Here is a 19,197-nt window from a genome sequence, read left to right as displayed (position 1 = left end):
TCCTTTTATATCAAATTTTGTTTCCAAAACCTAATTTCAGAAGGATTTACTTCTTGGGCCCGACCCGTGGGTCCTAAATTGACCAAGGTTCCATCACCAAATCAGAGGTGTTAAACCACTTTACGCTTGTTAGACGATGCTCAATCATGCCACTGGGATCTTCGTTCAAGCCATGGTTTTCTTGCGCAATCGAAAATCCGGTAACATCTTATCTTACGACTAAGTTCAATTACTTATTTCGTTTATAACTAGAAAATCACCATCCAGTGCTGACTGAGGAAAATGACCGTCCCTCACTAAGCAGGGGACTTAATGTAGATGGTGGATTTTGATAAAGGATAAAATCGTAAAACCATAATTGTACATGCTCCTGATCCAGCAATCAGATGAGGATTGAGGCTCACGTCTCTCATCGAAGCATGAAAGCTCATGCCGCAAGAATCTCTGACTGAAAATACTGTCTCTCAGAGTATATGCAGATGTGTAGTCTCTCAGTTGAGGCAACGCCATATCTCATGAATACTGAGAAATTTCAGTAATTACTTCTATATAGAATCGAAAGATTGGACGGCTCCTAGCTTGCCTGCTAGTATAGAGAAATAACGTCTACAGGATGTAAATTTTTTTCCCTAACTATATAAAGGAAATATGACGCTTCAGCAAGCTCATATTACTCAACTCTCAGATAATTAATGCTCCTAGACAGCATGCCTGCTAGTATAGAGCCATCAATTAATTATTTCTAATCCTTAAATTCATTAACTGAATGTTTGGAAACATTTTACGTTCTTCATAATATTTCATTACTTCAATTCGTGGTTCTTCCCAGCAGAATTCCATGGGTTAGTGATAAATATTCAACGTACGGGAATCTGAGCCGCTATCGAGTAAGCCCTGACCAAAATGGTGCAAGTTTACTCAACAACAATGCTCTAACGAGCACCTGAATGCACGAACGAGCATTCCAAAATACGAAGGAATGATGAACCTATGCAAAATATGAAGAAAAATAATAAATAATAAAATATTAGCTAGGGCGCTATGGGACTGGACCCACTAGCCGGCTGGTCAAGCCCTGGCCAGTCCCATGCCCAATTGTATATTTTATCATATTTTTATTATTTTCCTTGATCTCATGAAAATCCCTTCATTTAAACAAATATCCTTCATTTTAAAGAAACTCCTCAGTTTCATGGTGTGTCTTTCACATCAAGGAAATAATATAAAATTGAGAAAGGTGTTGTGGGACCGTGTATACTTGCCGGCCGACTATGCCCTAGTTGTGGCCGGTCCTACACCTCATGATACCTCATTATTTTATTATTATTTTCTTCATCTCATGAAAACTCCTTAATTTCATGATATTTCCTTCTAATCATGAAAATAATATAAAATTAGGGAAGACTCGCGGGACCGGGCCCTAGCCGGCCGACCATGCCCTAATCGTGGCCGGTTCCACATGCCCCTTATTTTATTATTGTTAATTATCATTGTTTCCTTCATCTCATGGAAACTCCTTCACTTTAAGGAAAACTCCCTTATTTCAACAAACTCCTTGATTACATGATATTTCCCTAAAATCATGAAAATAATATAAAATTAGGAAAAGTGTCATGGGACCAGGCTTATTGGACGTCCGGCCATGCCTTGGCCATAGACGTCCCACATTTCATAATTCTTTATTTTATTATTATTATTTCCTTCATCTTGTGAAGTATCCTCAGTTTGAGCAAAAACCTTGATTTCTTCATATTTTCTCAAATGATTGCTCAAATGCACGCCTAAAAATATCAAAATTCTCAGGACTGAGGCACGAGCACTTTGGTGACATGAACATATTACCTGGACCGACCAGGATTGGCTCTTTGGCTTGCAAGAGGCCGGTCCCACACATTTTCATCATTTGACCTAATTTGTTCATATTAGGTTCAATCCCTTCCAAGCAATTTGGAATTTCATCAAATGATCATCAGTCGGCCCCATGACCAACCAGGGATGGTTTCATGATCCCTTGGTCGGTCCTTCATTTCTTCATAATTATTAGGTTTTATTAAGGGTGCACACGGTACGGTTAGGCTCGGTTCTTGCTAAGACCGAGTACCTGTACCTCCCTAGACTCGGTTCCAAAGTTTTGGACCAGTACCTGTACCCTGTACCTCGGTTCCGGTACTGTTCGGGACCAGTACGGTACCAGGTACGGTTCCGGTATTATACTCGGTTCCAGAATTTGCAATTTTCCATGTTAATAAATACTTGTTTTACTAAGCATGTATTGACAGTATTGTTATTTGTTAACAATTAACAACTAACAAGAAGTAACAATACTATTAATACTAGCAAAGAAAACTATCAAATACCAAGTCTTACAAAACTGAAAAAGTAACAAGTACCATAAGAGTCAAAGACTGACAGACAGTCACTCACACATTCACACACACAATTAAACAGTACTACAGTAGTAAGAACTAAGAAGTAGTAAAAGAGTCCAAGTAACAAGTAGCAGACTAGCAGTAGCACTAAGTCACTGACTGGACATTGGTGGTAAAAATGTAGCACTGGTGGCAATGGCAAATACAAATCCTTGAATATCTATTGATTCTATTCCATGGCAGCAGCACTGGTGGTGGCATTAATGTTGATAGGACCAAGTAACGCTGCAAAAACAAGTAATAGAAGTTAGTAACTATTAGTCTATGTCTATTACTGCCAAACACAGGTAATAAACTAATAATGTAATATGTATATATGTTACCTTCTTCACAAGTAAAACAGAAGTTTCAGTAAGTAAATGATACAAAGCAAAGCATATTTCAGCTAAAGCGAGTAACTACTTATCAACCCATAATATGAATTCATAGCAAGACAGTGCAGTAATGGTTATCAACTCATAACATGAATTCATAGCAGGACAGTGCAGTGATGGAGAAAATTGAATCCCTTCACACATACAGAAACATAGATGCATAGAACTAGCAGAATTCAGTAACTCAAAACACAAAAGCCCAGTATTCGTTCAAAAGTACAAGCCTCATACTACTACACATTTCATTACAAAAAGGATAACTCAATCATTGCTTATTTGAAGTTGCGGCACCATCAATGTTTATCTCCACCCCCAACATACATTTGCAAGCTTAAAATCAGCACATACAGACCAAGGCAACTTCTAAAAAGAATTAGAGCAACCAAAAATCAACTATCAGTGCAAGTTTCTCAGCTTAATCCAACTATTCAGTATTTATGCCCACCCACAACATACATTTTCAAGCTTATAATCAGCACATAGACACCAAAGCAATTTCTACCATATGTCTATAGGCTCAAACCCAATTTTTTGAAGAACAAAAAAATTCATTTAATTCACAAATTAAAATGATGATAGTAAATACGATTTTAAAACCAAATTCAAAGTCTGGGTTTCATTTGAACTAAAAAATAATGAAATATCAAAAGATTATGAAGATATAATTCTTACCAGTTTGGTGGAAATACAATCCAAGCCAAATCAATCAACTCTTGTAGAGAAGGAAGAAATCTTTTTGATATCTTAATTACAAATCTGATCCAATATCAAGGAAGGTAGTATTATTAGAATACAAATCAACACTACTTCAAAACCCTAGGTTCCAATCAAAATAGGAGAACTGAATCAACTGATTTAACACTTACCCTTGGTTAACAATTTCTCCTTCTTCTTCTGGATCTAGAGGTGGTAAGTAATTGAGAAGAGAAGATTCAGAAGTCTCGTCCCTGTAATGGAGTTCTTTACTTCTTCTCCTTCTCAGAGAAAGAGGAGACGGAAAAAAAAGAAAGAAGGAAAATGAGAAGAGAAACCCTAACCCTATAATGTTCGATTATATACCCCCCTTTAATCTAACGGATAATACTGATTTATTATCCCCTAAATCTAACGGCTACTACTACTCGGTACAGTCGGTCCGGGACGGCACGGGACTTGTATTGGACCGTGTACCTGTACCTCCCAGAGACTGGTTCCTATTTTTTGGACCGGTACCTGTACCCCGTTTCTCGGTTCAGTACAAAAACAGGTACGGTTCCATCGGTTCCGGGACGGTCCGTCGGTCCGGCTCGGTTCCTGTGCAGGCTAAGGTTTTATCACCTAAGGTTCATATGAACATTATTTTAATGAATGATTAAACCAGTATTTAATCATCTTTTCACCAACTGGTCTTCAAGAGACTTTAGTATTTTGCTCACTAGAGCATCTGGGCGTTACATGGTCGAAACATCATCCCATGTAGCCGGTCCCTCCTACATTCCGTGGTTGATTTTCAATACAATTGATCAAAATTAGGGTTTCAAATCCAAAGTTTTTTTTTTTTTTTGGATCAGAATTTCGAATCCAAAGCTCTGCAAAACATAATTCTGAGCAGATTCAAACGCTAATAATTTTACGTTGATCCCATGATCAACATTTTAATTATCATATTCGGTTCATTTGCCAGTATTTTAAATTAATATTTTATTTGGTCTTGTTACCAATAATTCATCAAACAAGCAACATTCGCTCAAGTGAGCAATATTTTCTCAGACTAAAGAATATTGGTTCAACTATTAATATTCAACAATTCATCAAGTGAACAATATTTGTTCATATTGACTATCAACATTTATTCGATAATTATACCTATGTCTCAACAGACACGTTCAATTCATGAGTCTTAGAACATTTAAAAATCACGTTCAACTCAGCAATACAAGGACTCATCGTCCCATAAAGTCAGCAACTGACTAACTAAATACATGTCTGCCTTGCAGACTCCACAATCAAGAGACATCAATCGTGTCACATGGGGGATATTCATTAGGGTTTTGGTCTGGCGGTCTACGACACGTGTGTTCATACACACGATGAGAATGTGAGCAAGTCGTGCAATCAGTTGGAGGGGTTAGCAAAGTAGTGGATGGAAAATCAACCAAGTCTCCGCATGATGAACAACTGGTTTTAACACGATTTCCACTTCCCCACTCTTTGACTCCAACAACTGTCAAACTTCATGGGATCAAGATTTTTACAATTCTAGCAATATAAATAAATCTCTGAATCATGATTGAAGGACAAGACAATCTCTTGTCAACAGACAACAAGAGATTAAGAACTCAACGAGCAATTACTTTCAACAGAGCAAAATTTAATAATCAGAACTTATGATATTTCTTCATGCAGAATACACAACACACCAACAATCTTCGATCACCATTGATCTCACACATTTCTCAGCTTCCCTCCTACAGATCGACCCATCTTCTCTTGTGACCGAATTGACTCTGAAACGACCATTGTCTTGGTTTAGGCCGGAGTCCTACAAATTGATCTCTCGAACTTAAATCACTCCCTTCTTATAGCGCATCTATGTGAGGTTAAGTATTTCACTCGGTTCAAGGAATCTCCCCCCCAAGGTCGTATCCTCAATTCCGTAAAAACCAGCAAATTGTTTTTCCCCATCTACACATCCAAAAGAAGTGAATTTGCACTTTATTGTACAATAAAAGAAGTTACGCGCAAGCGGAGAAGGGCCAAAGACCAAGTGGAACTCGTTCAAACCTAGGAGTCCTTGATATCATCTCGAAAAGGACGAAAAAGGCTAAACCAATGGCGAAAGAATGGGGTCATTCTGAGTTCGTATGAAGAAGTTATGAGCAAAACAATAACTTGGAAGCATCAAAGGGAAAAATGGTCATTTTAGGGTAACTACTATTGGCACATCATCGAGTGTTAAGGGGCATCTATTCTGTTAAGAGGCTGATATTTTCAAAGGAACTGCTAAGCACAGTCCAGTCTTTTACTTGGGGGGACCTGAAATTCAAAACTCGTTATAGCCAGACACTGGATTTATTCAGGGCTTCCATCTCTATCTTCATTATTTATTTATTTTGATAAAAGAAGATAACTAATGTATTAAGTAGTTGAAATGGAGTTGTCCCTTTCCAGGAGACTACAAAACTCAGAAGGAAAATTATTGGAAAGGTTGATGTTTATAGCAGTGCATCTGACAGATTTTGCAACTGCATCTGCAACCTGGTTGTCTGTCCTACTAACATAAGAAAAAATACAATGCTGAAAACTTAAACTTAAGTGCTTTATTTCTCTTAGGATGTTCCTATTTTCCCACTGAATGAGAAGAACATCATCTGTAATAGATTGGATAACTAATTTTGCATCAGCTTCTATGTAAATCTTGAACATTTGCTTTTCCTTCACCCATGTTAGAGCTTCACGTATGGCCATGCAGTCCCCAGCTTCTGGACTCAAAACTCCATTTGAGAAGCTCCCTTTGATTCCTTCACAGCTTCTTGTACCTGTAATATCATCATACTAGTTCCAAGTGTATTAGTTATATGGCAGTAAGAAGCATCAATGTTAAACTTAATAATATCAGGTAATGGTGGTTTCCACTGGGAGTTCATTAATGCATTCATGTTTATGTTGTTACTTAAAGATTCATGCAAATCAGAATGCAAAAGATAAACTATTTTATGCATGGAATTAACAGGGTTAAGAGAAACTCCCTGAAATACAACATCGCATATGTTAGAGCACTGCTCGATCGAACTCGCATGCGTTGCTATCTCAAGAATATTTGTCAATATTAGTGATCAAAACTATAAGTCTTGATTTCTAGTCTACTATAGCTAAGTCTCGGACTAGGATAGAAAGTGTAGTTGAGCTCAAGAACTCCATGGCGATCATCATACAAGACGAAGGACTATTCAAGGAACTGGTGGAACTTCATCGACTAAAAGGTATGTGGAGTCTTGAACTTATCTATCACTCAAAAGTCTATCTACTCTATCTCCTATCTTGAGACAAAAGTCGTTTTGCTATATAGACTTTGATTATACACATTTGCTATTACGAGCCGAGTTTATCCCGCCTATCTATTTCCCGAAATATGTGTTGGTAAGCTTTCGCTTTGGCCAAATTCATCTTTACCTAGTGACGAAATTCATGTTATGTTTCAATCACTTTGAAAATGTCTTTGACGAAAAATGGTTTGTGAATAACAACTATATAACGTCCTTTAAGAATGTTTCAATGATTGAAATGAAAGTTTAGATTATATATCCAATGTTGGATATAAGTATTGTGTGGCAAAACATATATGTATAAGTCCTTATTCCTTGAACCAAAGTATGCGTACTTTGTTGATCAGGAAAACCGGAACAAGAGCTGTGAGATCAGTCCGCGAACCCAGTCCGCGAACTAGCGGAGGTTCTCATCCCGAGAATATCTGCTGGAGTTTGTGAACTCCTTCCGGGAACTTAAGTCCGCGAACTAAGTCTGTGAACTTGAGTTGGTTATATCTAAAGACAATTATTTGTGAACTTATATTTATATTAACCAAGGAATGCAAATTACAAACCGTGGCTATAAAGTTCATGAATCGATTCGAGTGAATTAAATCGTTTTTGCTTCAATTGTGTCTTATATAGTTATATAAGATTTATATAATTCAACAACTCTCTAACTAGTTCATTTGAGTCATTTGAACTAGTTATGGTGAAGAATAACATGGTTGATATGAAAGTGCTCATATGGATAACCATTTGGTTAACTACTGTTGAACCAACAAATGTACATGTTTGGGTACGGTTACATAAACCTAAAATCATGCATTTCATTTGTGCGTGACAAGCTAAGTTTTCGATCTAACGGTTGAAAGATATTAGATTGAATCTAATCAGGTTTACATCTGACGGTGAATATTGAATGATTTGTTACCAAGCTAAGATTGATTGCAAAACCTGATTTGAAAGACTATATAAGGGAGAACTCTAGCAACTGGGAAACCTAATACCCACACCTCCTGTGTGATACTAGTTGTATTATCTAGAGTCGATTCTCCTTTAACCTTAGGTTTCTTCTTGTAAACCAGATTAATGACTTAAAGACTCATTGGGATTGTGAAGCCAGGCCGATACTACTTTCTCGTAGTTGTGTGATATTGATCTTGCATATTCTATCGTGTTGAGTACAATCGTAACGATTGTCTTGAGATTAATATCTCCGATAGGAAAGATATAAAAGTAGTCACAGACATCTTCGTCTCATCGTTTGTGATTCTACAATATCTTCTTTCGCCGCGTCGATTAAGATTATTGTGAGGTGATTGATAATACTAGGTTGTTCTTCGGGAATATAAGTCCGGATTATCAATTGGTTCCTGTTCACCTTGATTTATCAAAAGACGGAACAAAACTCGTAGGTATATTCGTGGGAGAAGGATTTATCTATTACCATAAACTTTTCTGTGTGATACAGATTTTTTTATTAAAGTCTTCGACTTTGGGTCCTAGCAACTCTTAGTTGTGGGTGAGATCAGCTAAGGGAATCAAGTGCATAGTATCCTTTTGGGATGAAAGACGTAGGAGCATAATTGTACCTTGGATCAGTGTGAGATTGGTTGGGGTTCAACTACAGTCCAGACCGAAGTTAGTTTGAAGTAGGATAGTGTCTGTAGAGGCTTAATACAATGTGTGTTCAATCTGGACTAGGTCCCGGGGTTGTTTTACATTTGCGGTTTCCTCGTTAAGAAAATTCTGGTATCTGTGTTATTTCTTTTCCGTATTATATTTTGTTATATAATTGAAATATCACAGGTTGTGCGTTAGAATCAATCAATTGGAAATCCGACCTTTGGTTGTTGATTGAAATTGATTGATACTTGAACATTGGTCTTTGATACCGTTCAAGTGATTTCTCTTGTATTCAATTAGACTCGCAGATTACTATTTGCTTGAGTAAGAATTGAATCAAAAAAGAGAGATATAACTCTTTGATATACTTTATTAAGATTGAGTCTAGTTGATTCTCTTTAAAGTATTTTGGAGTTAGTCCATACAGATTGCTAATCGAAATATTGGGTGTTGTCGTTGTACCCCCGCTTTTTCAGCATCTATCCTTCCAAATCACCAGGTGGTTATCATCAGAGTATAAAGCAAAGTTTTATCATTAGAGTATCTGTCATCTAAGAACCAACTTTTCACCCATTCAGACACACTATAATGATTGTTTTTAACTGTCTCTATATCCACATTCGATAGCCTCCAGATCTTTTTAGCATGATCACATTCAAAAATTAAATGCTTTATAGTTTCTTAACTACCCCCATAGATGACACAACTAGGAGCAATACTCTCATTATAAATAGATAGCTTGTATCTGGTATTATGCAGTTCTCCGATGCTTTCCCAAGAAAACAATTTGATTCTATGTGCAGTACTTGTCTTCCACAACGATTTTCATACCTTGTTTTGAATATACCTTCCATTGACTTGAACAACTGAATTACTCATAGTAAAATGCTTGTAAGTGCTTTTAACAAAAAAATTACCATCTTTAGCTGGCATCCAAATCATTGTATCTTCTTTGGAAGTATCAAGAAAAATACCCATAATCTTCTGAGCAGTATTGGTGTCAAAAAGTTGGTAAAGAAGATCATCATTCCAGTTGTTGGATTGAGGAAGTAAAAGTTCTTCAACATATTGATAAAATCTGAAAAGATCATTGATTGGAACAGGTGGAGAGATCGTACCTGAAATCCATCTATCTAACCAAATTTTGCTTTTCTTGCCATTATTGACTTTTATGAAGTAGTTTTGTTTAACAAACTGAATGCCTTTGACAATACCATTCCAAGTGTAAGAACCATTACCAGATTTCAAATTTTGATGTAGAATATCACCATGTTTGAAGTATTTACTTCCCGTAATGTTAGTCCAGATAGCATCATTTTTATTGCACAATCTCCATGCCAACTTTGTGAGAAGAGCCAAGTTAAGATTTTCCAGGTCCCTAAAAGCTAAACCAGCTAAATCTTTAGGTTTGAAAACTTTATGCCAAGCTATTGGATTTGATCCCCTGTTTGAATTATAACCCCATAAAAACCTCCTTTGTATAGTGGTTAACTTGTTGATGAGTTGTGAAGGTAATTTGAAAGTACCCATTTGATAAATTGGTACTGAGTTGAGAACATGTCTGATCATCGTTGACTTTCCATCCTGAGTAAGAGATGTAGAAGACCAAGTTGTGTATCTTCTCATGAAATTATCTACAATTGCCTTGAATGCCTCTTGCTTTGAATGGCCTAGAAGCAGAGAAGGACCAAGATATCTTTCTTTAGAACTCATAGGCTTGACACCCATAAACTGAGTGATTGAATCAACCATTTCAGGATTAGTTTTCTTGCTGAAGTGTATTGAGGACTTATCAAAATTTATGACTTGACCGGATTGAGTGCTGAAGTTATGAAGAAGATCCAAAAGATTATTAGCTGAAGTGATATTTGCTTGAGTGAAAATCAAGCAGTCATTTGCAAAAGGCAAATGATTAATGGATGATTAATGGCTGGAGAACTAGCAGCCACTTTAATACCTTTAATGGAGTTATTCTGTTGTGCATTGGAGAGATGTATAGATAAAAATTCATTGCAAGAATGAAGAGATAAGGTGACAAATGGTCACCTTGTCTGATCCCTCTTGTAGGGTGAAATTCTTCACAAGGAGAACCATTAAGAATAATAGAAAGAGAAGTTAGTGCTGATACATTGATATATAAGAGCACATAAGTCATCACTGAAGCCAAAATACTTTAGAACTTTGATCAAGAAATCCCACTCAAGTCTATCAACAGCTTTAGACATGTCCAACTTCAAAGCCATCCATATTTGTCCTCTCTTCTTTTTCATAGAGTGTATTATTTCTTGAGCAATGACAGTATTGTCACTTATAAGTCTCCCAGAGACATATGCTGCTTGATAGGGAGAAATGATTTTCTCCATCAAAGGCTTAAGTCTTTGAACAATAAGCTTTGATATGATATTGTAGGATGTATTGCATAACCCAATTGGTCTATATTATGCATCACAAGAAGGCTTTTTCTTCTTAGGAATTAGAGAGATGTAGGTTTTATTAATTTGCTTCAGAATATGTTTTGTTTGAAAAAACCTAGTGACCATCTGGAAAACATTATCTCTAACAATATTCCATTGACTCTTGTAAAAACCTGCTTGAAAACCCTCAAGACCTGGAGGACTCCAATTTTCCATACTTTTAAGAGTACCATGAATTTCTTGATGTGAAGGAATAGCTGTGAGTTGTAGATTATCCTCATCAGTAACAATAGAATGAAGGATCCTGAAAAGATCTTCTTTAAGATTAACAGAAATAAAAGGACTTATTTCCTTAAAATGAGAAGTAAAATTATCTGAGATTTCTTGTCTTCTGTGTAGCCAATTGTTGTTATGATCTTGCAAAGAATCAATGTCGTTTCTTCTTCTCCTTCTGTTGATCTTTGTATGAAAGTATTTGTTGTTATTGTCCATGTCTTTAATAAACTGATCTCTGGATTTTTGAAGATATAATTCACTTTTATTTTTGTGCCATTTCCGAAGGTCTTTGCTGATATTAAGAATCTGATTATGATTGTTATCAGAAGGAGGCTGAGCTTGTAAAACATCAAGTTGCTGTTGTAACTCATCCACTTTTTGATTAATATTACCAAATTGATTCTTGTTCCATAGAGACAGTTCTTTTCTATCTGAACGAAGCTTATTAACAAGTTGATAACCTGGTGAACCTGTGATATTTGATAACCTTGTTCTATCTTCATTATTTGAAACGGAAAATCCCGCGTGCAGTTTCTTCTGCATGGATATCTCTTGCAGCGCTGCTCAAGCTGCTAAGATTGGTTGTACACGACGAAGGAGATATGCTTCTACCAGACAACTAAGATGATGATGGATGGTTGTTTGAGCATAACAGGGAACGAGACAGTGATAGAGAGATTTAATGGAGCTGAGCTGATGATCGTGATGGTGATGTTATTCGAAGGTAGTTGTTGATGATTAGTAGTTACGAGTGATGCTGGCATGAATAGAAGAAGATAGTGTTTGAGCATGGCATAAGAAATAGTGTTGATCAAGGAGAGAAAGAAGTGATATCATGATAATGATAAAGATAATTGCAGTCAATAAAGATGAACATAGAAGAGCTCGAGTCCGTCGATGAAGAAGCATATAAGGGATGCAAACTACGTGAAGTTGTGGGTATGTATTGTACTAGTTGCTGATGATCCAAGTACAACTGGCCAACTTCCAGGAAACTAGTTGGGTCTATTGGGTACGTACGAAGTATATGATACGGTTAGAGGCTAACTTAATCATCTTAATCCAAGAAAATAGGGGTGAACCTAGCTGTGTAGTCGTGATTGGTGTGGACTTTGTGTAAGATTTAAGAGAATATTTCCACGTCAAAGATAAACTATAATCATTATTACGCGTCTATAGAGGTTGGATAATCTTTGGAAGTTCAAAGCTTGGGCGAGAATTCAGAGTATGGAGTCGGAAAAAATAGTCACCAGGCTAAGATTTCACCGTCGATTTATGTGATGAATGGTAGGGATTTAAACGCGTTTTAGGGTTTAAGTCGGCTGAGGAATGCTGAGTGATTATCAGATTCGAACTTTCAGGAACAAAAACCTATACATAGAGGTTCTAAACATCAACAGAAGGATCTCCTCACCCTCACTTTCACATCCAGAAACTGTTCGACCGAAGTACTCAAAGAAAGAACAGAAGCATAAAGAGTTCATATATGCAACAATAGCTAAAGTTTTTCTGCAACAAGGCGACAATGGCTGATCTCCTGCAACAGAAGCAGCAGTATCTAGGGTTTTTCTACAACTACATTTTGCTTTCTATAAACTCCTTTATGTCTAGATAATTTACTTATTTGATTGAGGATGATTTCCTAGTTTTTAATATGATTTAAATTCTTATAAAAAAACTATTTTGAGTTCTTCACATGATTTTTGTCTGTTTTTACTACGATTAATATCTATGATTTATTCTAAAATTGTTTCGGTGGCCAACTGAATCATTTTATCAATTAATCTAATGCGTGTAAAGTTTTAAAAGATAAGTGTAATAGTCCAATAATTCTTTACAAAAGTAGAAATCACAAAACCTTGTAGAGGGATTCTGTGGAGGGATTGCGAGTAAAAACAACTCTAGAATGTAGACCTTGAGATAAGAGTCTAACTACTAGGATCAACCTATAATTCACCAAAGATAAAGCATTCCACCAAATTACATATAGAGTGAGCTACTACTAGGTGGCTTAGACGAAGAGAATGTGGTATTGGATATTCCGTACTCAGTGATTTAAGGAATCTAGGGGATAACACTGAGCTAGCTGTTGTTCCGTTGTTAGTAATAATCTGTGATTAACAATAAATAAATATATTAATTTAATGAATATGTAGTAACGAATAAGGATTCCTTGATCATAATTCTCATCATTGTTTTCAACTTAATCATTGGTGTATTTTCAAATGTTGTTGTAGATAGTGGTGAAAACTGGGTTCTTTTCGAACTTGTGAAGGTCACTCTTTTTTTTTTAAAGATTTAAACAAATAAATAAATGAAGGAAATTAATAGTAATGTCAAGATTTTAGAAAGATTAAGGCTCAGGATTCACTATTACTTCAAGTTGATTGGTTATAAATAATATTTCAGAAATTATTATTAAGCTCTTTTTCTTATTAAATCACTTTTTAATTTAAAAGGTGCCCAAATATTAAGTTGTAATCCTTAAGCATGATTTATCGAAGAATTATTCTAAGCGTAAAACATCAAACTGATTCACAACTAATTAAGAAAACCATTTTATCCTTTTATTTATATTTATCCAAGTGAATTAAATAAAGTAAATAATTAAAGAAATTATAAATAAAAATATTACCAATCAAACATGAGTGAATAGATCCTCCATTGCCTCAATCACCAAGAATTTATCCTCTCATCATGTTGGAAAAATACTCAAAAGATTTTATTAATGCTCAAAAGTTGAGTACAAATGATGAAATAAAAAGAAATCGTTTTAAGACGTTCCTTTGCGACACACAGGAAGTGTAGGGAAGAACGACACTTCAGAAGTGCTGTAAGCTCGTCGCGGGAAAGGAACTGAGAATTGTCGCAAATATGCGACACTAATCAACGACTTTCGTGGACTGTACAATGTTCTTCGTGTTCTTCCTTTGACAACAGCAGAACTTTTTCTCTGTCGACTCTTCTGGTGATTCTCTCGGCTCTAAATCTCTCCCAATCCCGTGCTAACCTTTCCCAAACTGTTTTGCCTTGTATTTATAGTGTTTCAGGACCAAAAATCCCCTCATTTATTGCGTATATTCTCCATGTAATCCGAATATTCCTTGCTGCCCATAATAACGATAATTTCCATTTTTAAGCCCATGCACGCGTTAGATTTGATCATGCACGCTCTAGTTAGCCTTCTCCACGTCTCAGCACTCTTCCAACGCTAGTAGAACTCCTCCATGCACACAAGAACTTCAATTTTGCTCGTGTTACAGTACACGTGCTCTGTTTTGGGTGTGTGAATCATCACGCGTTTTCCAGCCAATTCCGATCGAACCCACTGCCCAAAATGTGTTCCTTACCCTATATCACATCTCTCTATCAAATTTCAGCCATTGAATCGACCCGTAACCCCTTCATTTTTGTGATCAAACTTCTGCCAGTTGAGAATTTCATTTCCCGCCAAAAAACAGTTTTCAAACGAAGAAGAAAGGGCGCCCCCTATCCTGAACTGGGGTACGAATAACATGTGTCCACTAAGGTGCCCCTTAACCGATAGTGAGAGTCCGAATAACAATTGTCCTTCAAGGGTGCCCCGGGCAACTTTTCGAGCTGATTTTTCCAAAAATGGTTATTTCCAAAAAATACCTAAAAACACACAAAACACCATAATAAGGACGAAAACGAGTACTAACAAAATACACAAAAGAGGTGAAAATAGACACATAAAATGCGTCTATCAAATACCCCCAAACTTATTATTTGCTAGTCCTCGAGCAAATTTATTCTAGAAAGGAAAATCATTTGAACCCCTACGTGGCCCTAGTGGCGGAGTGTTGTCTCCGGAGGGTTTACCAGAGGTGTACCCACAAAACCTTTACCCAGACCCTAACTATCTACGCAAAATCTTGGAAATCACTAAAGAACCTCCTTGGTTGGCATACTTATTAATTATAGGAGGAAGTACCCTGATGCGAAATTCCAATTACTGTACACGAGTTTTCACTCAAGCATACTAAAATTCATATAAGTGACAGAGCTCTACTAAGATAGTTTCACGATGAACATCATACTCGGAGTCAGACTAATCACATGAAAAAGATTAAGAAGATGGAAAAAGAAAAATGTAGATGGTTGAAAAGTGAACGGTGTTTCCCATATCTGTCTGAAGGCCTCTGACAAGGTGAACCTAACCTAAATGATTGAGATACCGGTCTGACTAATATTAACACACTGGCATATACAAGGGAACCAGTGGTCAATAATCCTAACTCTAGGTCAACACAACTGGCATATACAAGGGTACCAGTGGTCGACTTTATTAAACACGCATTTATTTAAGAACTAACAACATGATTGGACCTTGTGGACCCAAGCGCATGTTTCTTGTCGGCAGATTACATGGTAATTCCCGTGGATCCTGCATTCCACGCTTGTTTAGGCGACGGAGACAGGGAGAACACACACATATTGCTATCCAAGTGTTAGTATTTATTCTGATTGGTCTACTGGTCTGGTCTCTTTTTTTTTTTTTTTTGAAACGGTAACTCAGTCACTCTATTTCACCCTAGCAAAGGTAACAACTTGAATCGTGTGCCCCACCAAATCACTTGAAATAAAAGAAAACTGAAAATAAAAAGTGAAAAGGACTCGACGAGAAATGGCGAAACTATCATGTTATTTCTAACACCTGAGCTCTGTGCTTTTATGAACAGACTCTATAGATGTTTCCATCTAGTCAGATTGGTTCCTCAACTCCTAAAACAAAAATGTTTCCATCCACTTAGATTGGTTAGTTCTATCCTTAATACGCATAAATTTCTAGGCTCTGGAGTTTATTTATTGCAACTAAAATATTTTCCCATACCCCCAAACTTAAATCTAACATTGTCCTCAATGTTTCCAATGATAAAATTAACAGCATGAACGAGGAGAAATTGTTACCACTTGAAGCAAAAAGGGTTGAGGAAAGATATTACCGTGTTGCGTGAGATTAGGTTACCTCCCAAGAAGTGCTAAGTTTAAAGTCTTCAGCCAGACATCAAATACCTCAAAAAGGATCTTCACCTTCCAAAGTCATATACCAATAGCCGAAAAAGTTATGGGTCCATAATACCAAATAGAGCTAACACCAATATGAGACAACTGCACTGGCTCAGAAAAATGAACAGAAGGAACACATCCTCATCTAAGGTTTCTTGCAAGACAACCGGATCTATCCAGAGCCTCCAGTTGGGCTTCATAAGAGTGTCTTGAAAAATAGATTCATCCGAAAAACGGGTTTCTAATATATGGATTTCCTCCTGAACAGTATCAGGCGGATCAGGTTGTGGAGTCTGAATAGACTCAAGCGATACCTCAGATGCACTAGGCTTGAGTCCCAAGTTAGGGACTTCTACTGGGGATAATTGACAATCTCTACCCCCAAATTTAGGGTAATCACTATTCTCCGTAAGACCTTTAACTATGGCTTGAATTTCCGAATCCGGAGAGTATTTAAAATACTCTAGAGCTTCTTCTAGTTCACTACCCCCAAACTTAGGGTTTTGGGTGTCCCTAGATAAACTAGTCACAATATTCCTAATTTCTAGACCATCCGGTTCCTGAAAAAGGTCAATTGCTTTCTCTGAGTTATAATCAGGTGGTTCATCCTCTAAATTCTTTTGAGGTATACTAGCTATATGACTTATATGTTTCATATCCTCTATGGTCATCCCTAAAGTTTCCTTATTGTGTTGAAGCACGGTTACTGGCCTAATCTCATGATCACTATCCAAATCGGAAGTTATAGGCAAAATCTCAGATGGGCCTACAAATGCATAATTGGGGTCCAACTTAGGAGGATCTTTAGGATCTTCGAAATAAGGGCTTAAGGTAGATTCGGTAGCTAGTAATGGTTCAAACCTAGATTTCCATCTATCGGTATCTAACATAGGAATAGAATCCAACAGAGCATTTACTTGTTCAATGTTGCTATCATCGTCGAAATCCATGCTAAAACGGGCTAGACAACTCTCTAATGGATCTTCCGATTCGGTGTTTGGTACAGACTTCGGAACTAAGGTTCCTATCATGTTCACCTCTTCTATATTCGAGTCATCTAGTTCAGAGGGTAGCTTACTAATATTAAAAATGTTCAGCTCAATAGTCATATTACCAAAAGACAAATACATAATACCATTTCGACAGTTAATGATCGCATTGGATGTAGCTAAAAACGGGCGACCTAAAATCACTGGTATTTGGTTCTCTGGGTCAGGGATAGGTTGGGTATCTAGGATAACAAAATCCACCGGATATATAAACTTGTCGACCTCTATGAGAACATCCTCGATCACACCACGAGGAATTTTAACGGACCTATAAGCTAACTGAAGTGTCATATGTGTAGGTTTCATCTCACCAAGTCCTAGCTTAAGGTACACATGGTATGGCAGTAAGTTCACACTGGCTCCTAAGTCAAGCAACACTTTCTCAACACGGTACTTACCTATTGTACAAGCAATGGTAGGGGACCCTGGGTCTTTATACTTAGGAGTAGTGATATTATGAATAATATAACTCACATGACTAGCTATGAAGGCTTTCTTCTGGACACCGAGCTTACGCTTTCGCGTACACAAGTCCTTAAGGAACTTGGCATAAGAGGGAATCTGCCTAATTGCATCTAATAATGGAAGGTTGATATTAACCTGCTTAAAAACCTCCAATATATCGTTAAAGTTGGATTCCCTCTTAGTCGGAACTAGCAGCTGGGGGAACGGGGCTCTGGGAACAAATCCGGGCTCATCAGGACCCTCATTGGTCTCTTTGGAGACTCCATCAGTCTCCTCATTTTCTGGCTCATAAGGGTGAACTACAACATGTTCACTATCAGGCATGGCAACCTTATTGTCAACTTTCTTTCCACTCCTAAAGGTTGTAATAGAGTTCACATGATTGTACGATTTCTCTGCTTTAGGATTGGGTTGATTTTGACTAGGAAACTTACCTTTTCCCCTCAAAGACTCATTTATATGACTAACCTGGGTTTTCAACTCGGAAATAGCCTGAGAGTTAGCCTGACCTATTCTCTTATTTTCTTTTATACCTTGAGCAACAGATTGCTGAAACTCCATAGTGTTACGAGTTAACAAAGCAAGAGACTCTTCTAAACTCATAATCTTCTTATCCGAAGGGTTCTGAAACTGTGCCGGGGCTGAAGGATTCTTAGGATAGCCAAAACCTGGGGGAGCTTGAGAGTTACTAAACTGACCTTGATTCTGGCCCTTAGACCAAGAAAGGTTGGGATGGTTTCTCCAGCCAGGGTTATAGGTTTCTGAATAAGGGTCAAACTTCTGACGGTTATCGAATCTAGTGTTGTTATAAAGAGCATTGGCTTGCTCTTCAACAGTATGGTCTTCCCAAAAAGGCTCTATTCTACCACTAGTACCACTAGAATGACCTATTTCCAACGTTTCTAACCTTTTGGATATGGCTGCTATTTTAGCATCTGACTCATAGGATCCTTCTACCCTATTGACATTTCCTCTACTTATAAGAATTGTTTTCTGGGGTTCCCTATTATTTTCCCATTGTTGGGTCTTATTGGCGATTTCATTCAAAAATGTCATCGCCTCATCAACAGTTTTATTCTCAAACCCACCTGTGCATAAGGACTCAACCATGGTCGTTGTTGAATAGTCTAAACCCTCGTAGAGGATCTGAACTAACCTAACCTTCTCTAAACCATGATGAGGACATTGAGAAATTAAGTCATTGAACCTTTCTAAATACCTATATAAAGATTCTCCCTCTTGTTGAGCAAAAGTAAAAATTTGTGTCCTAATAGACGAAGTTTTGTGCCTTGGGAAAAACTTATGTATAAAGGCAGATGTAAGTTGTTCATAGGTTTCAATTGACTCAGAATCCAAACTATACAGCCAAGATTTGGCTTTATTTTTTAAGGAAAAGGGGAATAACCTAAGTTTCAGTGCATCATCACTAAGGTTTTTAATTTTCAGAGTACTACATACTTCCTCAAATTCCATAACATGAAAATAGGGTTTCTCATTCTCTTTTCCTAAAAAGGTTGGGAGCA

At 37.0% G+C, this 19,197-nt stretch overlaps 1 pseudogene; it reads left to right on the top strand.

Moving 5' to 3' along the window:
- The first annotated feature begins 18,842 nt into the window (after window positions 1-18,842).
- LOC113292204 lies at window positions 18,843-18,942 on the top strand (annotated as a pseudogene).
- Window positions 18,943-19,197: the final 255 nt, after the last annotated feature.

This window comes from Papaver somniferum, chromosome 6, assembly GCF_003573695.1.
Source record: "Papaver somniferum cultivar HN1 chromosome 6, ASM357369v1, whole genome shotgun sequence".
Taxonomy (NCBI): Eukaryota; Viridiplantae; Streptophyta; class Magnoliopsida; order Ranunculales; family Papaveraceae; genus Papaver; species Papaver somniferum.
Note: the sequence above shows the minus strand (reverse complement) of the source record. Positions and strands in the feature narration are given on the sequence as shown.